The sequence below is a fragment of the Triticum urartu genome, chromosome 7 (genome assembly GCF_003073215.2).
Source record: "Triticum urartu cultivar G1812 chromosome 7, Tu2.1, whole genome shotgun sequence".
Lineage (NCBI taxonomy): Eukaryota > Viridiplantae > Streptophyta > Magnoliopsida > Poales > Poaceae > Triticum > Triticum urartu.
This window is the reverse complement of record NC_053028.1, coordinates 365620948-365625270: the sequence shown is the minus strand read 5'-3', so window position 1 is coordinate 365625270 and position 4323 is coordinate 365620948.

Sequence of the window (4323 nt, the reverse complement as noted above, 5' to 3'; positions counted from 1 at the left end):
TGGTAGTGGCATAATTTGTAAAATCTATTTAGGTGCCACTGTGGTAATTTACTAAAACTAAAATAAAACGAAACTAAAAGAAAGCAAACATAGCAAATAAAAATAAGAAAAGAGAAAGACAAAACAAAATAAAAATAGAAAGAAAAGGACAACCCCGGCCAACTGGGCCAATAGGCCCAGCTGGCCCACCCCGGCTGGATAACCCCACCCAGGCCAAACCCTAACCCACCGACACCCCCCACTTCCCCCCCCCCACGTCGCCACTCCCTCTCCCGATCCAATCTGGATCCGGGACCAGCCCCCTCCACTCTCCCCTCACGCCTCGCTCCTCTCAATCCCTCCCGATCCGGATCGGGGTGCAACGGCGCCCCATCGCCGCTGCTCCGCTGAGGCAGCGCCCCGCTGCCCACCTCGGCCGGCGCATCCCATCTCCGCCACCAGGCTGGCGCCCCTCGCTGAGCCCACCTCGTCGCTGGACCATGCCGGCAGGGTCCCGCCGGCGCGCACCGAACCTTGCCGTGGCCGCTCCGGGTGAGTCGACCCACCTCTTCGACGCCGACGTCCCGGAGCGCCTTCGTCGGACCTCCCTACCGGACTGCCTCCTATCCGGCGCACGTCTCCGACCGCCACCTCGCGCCCCACTGCCCTTAACCCTACGGCCCCAGTGAGCGCCTCCCTCGCCTCGTCTCTCCCTGGCTCGCCTCGACACCACGCACCCCGGTCCCCACCCTCGTGCGCGCCCGCGCCATCTCTGGCTACGCCCGACGCGCGCTCACCGTGCCCCCATCCGCGCGCACAGGTCCCTGGACCGCCCTCTGCCGCGCTCGCCTGCGGGTGGCCGCGCGCACCATGCTCCCCTGGCCAAAGCGCTTCGACCCCCGCCCCCTGCTCCCCACGCCTTCGCCGCCGCTGACGTGTCGTGCCGCTACCTCCCCAGGTCACCGTGGCCTCGCCTGTGCCGCTCCATCGCTGCCTCGGCCGCCTAGCTGGCGTCGTGGTCACCGGCCCCTCCCCTGCTCCCTGCCGGCTCCGCCCGCCCCTGGAGGTGCGCCCAAACGAACGGGTGCCGCGCCCGTAACACGCTCGCCTGCTATGGCCCCTGTGCCACATACAGGTGGGGCCCAGCCCCTGAGAACGTTTAAAAAAATTTAAAAAAATCAATAATAATAAAAGGAAATTTATTTAATAAAATTAATTATTTAATTAATTATTTAATTAGTGAATTAATTAAGTTAATTAATCCTGTTTAATTAATCTAATTAACTAGTTAGTTTAATTAAATAGTAATTAGTTAACTAAACCCTAATTAATCTAAAATAGAGTATGACAGGTGGGTCCCACTGGACCCACACGTCAGTTTGACTAGTCAACACCTCTGTTGACTGCTGATGTCATGTTGACGTCATGATGAAGTCAGCATGCACTATTCTGGATAATGTTGGATTAAATTAATTAAATAAATTCTAAAAGTGATTTAAAACTTTAGAAAATCATATAAAATAAACCATAGCTCAGATGAAAATACTTTCTACATGAAAGTTGCTTAGAACGACGAGGCAAATTCGGATACGCAGCCCGTTCGTCCGCCACACATCCCTAGCATAGAAAACACGCAACTTTCGCCCTCCGGTTCATCTGTCCGAAAACGCGAAACACCGGGGATACTTTCCCGGATGTTTCCCCCCTTCATCGGTATCACTTACTACCGCGTTAGGGCATAACTAGCATCGCGTATTGCCTCGTTATGTTTTGTGATGCTTTGTTTGCTTCGTATTTACTGTTCCCCCCCCTCCTCTTCTCTCCGGTAGACCCCGAGACTGCCGCTGATGCCACTGCGTTCAACTACGTCGATGACGACCCCTCTCTCATGCCAGAGCAACCAGGCAAGCCCCCCCCCCTTGATCACCAGATATCGCCTACTCTTCTCTATACTGCTTGCATTAGAGTAGTGTAGCATGTTACTGCTTTCTGTTAATCCTATCCTGATGCATAGCATGTCCTTGCTACTACTGTTGTTACCATTACCTGCTATCCTACTGCTTAGTATAGGATGCTAGTGTTCCATCAATGGCTCTACACTCTTGTCCATATGCCATGCTATACTACTGGGCCGTGATTAATTCGGGAGGTGATCACGGGTATATACTATATACTTTACACTGTTACATTACCTGTGGTACTGTTTGGAGTTGGGGGCTGAAGGGGCAGGTGGCTCCATCCCGGTAGAGGTGGGCCTGGGTTCCCGACGGTCCCCGACTGTTACTTTGTGGCGGAGCGACAGGGCAGGTTGAGACCACCTAGGAGAGAGGTGGGCCTGGCCCTGGTCGGCGTTCGCGGATACTTAACACGTTTAACGAGATCCTGGTATTTGATCTGAGTCTGGCCACTGGCTTATATTCACTAACCATCTACGCGGGGACAGTTATGGGCACTCGACGTCGTGGTATCAGCCGAAGCCTTTGTGACGTCAGCGACTGAGCGGCGCGCGCCGGGTTGGACTGGAACGCCTACTCTTGTATAAGGGAGGCTAGGTCTGCTCACCGACCGCGTACGCAACGTGCAGGTGTGCAATGGGAGACGGGCCCAGACCCCTGCGCCATAGGATTTAGACCGGCGTGCTGACCTCTCTGTTGTGCCTAGGTAGGGTTGTGACGTGTTGATCTTCCAAGGCCGGGCATGACCCAGGAAAGTGTGTCCGGACAAAGGGGATCGAGCGTGTTGGGAAATGTGGTGCACCCCTGCATGGAAGTTAATCTATTCGAATAGCCGTGATCTTCGGTAACAAGACGACTTGGAGTTGTACCTTCACCTTATGACAACTAGAACCGGATACTTAATAAAACACACCCTTCCAAGTGCCAGATACAACCTGTGATCTCTCTCTCACAGGGCGACGAGGGGAGGATCATCGGTTAGGATTATGCTATGCGATGCTACTTGGTGAACTTACCATCTACTCTCTTCTCCTGCTGCAAGATGGAGGTTACCAGAAGCGTAGTCTTCGAAAGGACTAGCTATCCCCCTCTTATTCTGGCATTCTGCAGTTTAGTCCACATAAGATACCCTTATTCCATTTGATACCAATGCATACATATGTAGTGTAGCTCCTTGCTTGCGAGTACTTTGGATGAGTACTCACGGTTGCTTTTCTTCCCCTTTTCCCCTTTCCTATATTCGATTGCTGCAACCAGACATTGGAGTCCAGGAACCAGACGCCACCGTTGATGACGACTACTACTACTCGGGAGGTGCCTACTACTACGTGCAGCCCGCTGACGACGACCAGGAGTAGTTTAGGAGGATCCCAGGCAGGAGGCATGCGCCTCTTTCGATCTGTATCTCAGTTTGTGCTAGCCTTCTTAAGGCAAACTTGTTTAACTTATGTCTGTACTCAGATATTGTTGCTTCCACTGACTCGTCTATGATCGAGCTCTTGTATTCGAGCCCTCGAGGCCCCTGGCTTGTAATATGATGCTTGTATGACTTATTTTATTTGTAGAGTTGTGTTGTGATATCTTCCCGTGAGTCCCTGATCTTGATCGTACACGTTTGCGTGTACGATTAGTGTACGATTGAATCGGGGGCGTCACAGTGGCAAAGCGCAGCTTCTTAACTTGCTCGGTAGGATAGGATGAACGCGTAGAGTATTTAACTGAAGGAACTTTCATTGCTTCCATCCCTAAACGTGATCTATGCTTAGAAGGACTAATTAAGTTCCATTCTTCTTGACAATCAAACTGCCAAGAATTAATGTCTCGCAACCAATTGGACCCCATGTCCCCATAGATGATAGAAACACTTGAATTGAGAAAAACAAAATTCCTCTAGTGCAAGACGAAAAACCTAACTTCTTTGCAAGACACATGAAAAGAGAAGACATGGTCATTGAGGCACGATACCTTGAGATCAAAACAATAGCCTCCAATTGCGGATTCCAAAGCCAATGAAACATTCTCCTTAGTGAGACGAAACGAGTGCCGCACAGAAGAGACAACCATGATGAAATGCCCGGACTCAGCTGATGGGTGCACCGTGCGGTGAATAGATCGCCAAACCCCTGCGCAAACCCCATCCACGGGGAAAAATCGAGCCTGGGGGAGATGGATGCATGAACCACCATTGAGATGATAACCGGTGGGGAGATCAGAGGACGCGGAGAGGATGGGTGGATTAGATGGCAAAACCCACGGTGGTATGTGGAGATCGTCGGGGTGGTAGGTGGCTAGGGTTTCGGTGGGGGTGGGAGGTGGGAGTCGCCATACTTTCATTTACTTGCACCTATAAATGAAGATCTTGTGACAGTGCCTAGGCTGAAACCATGAA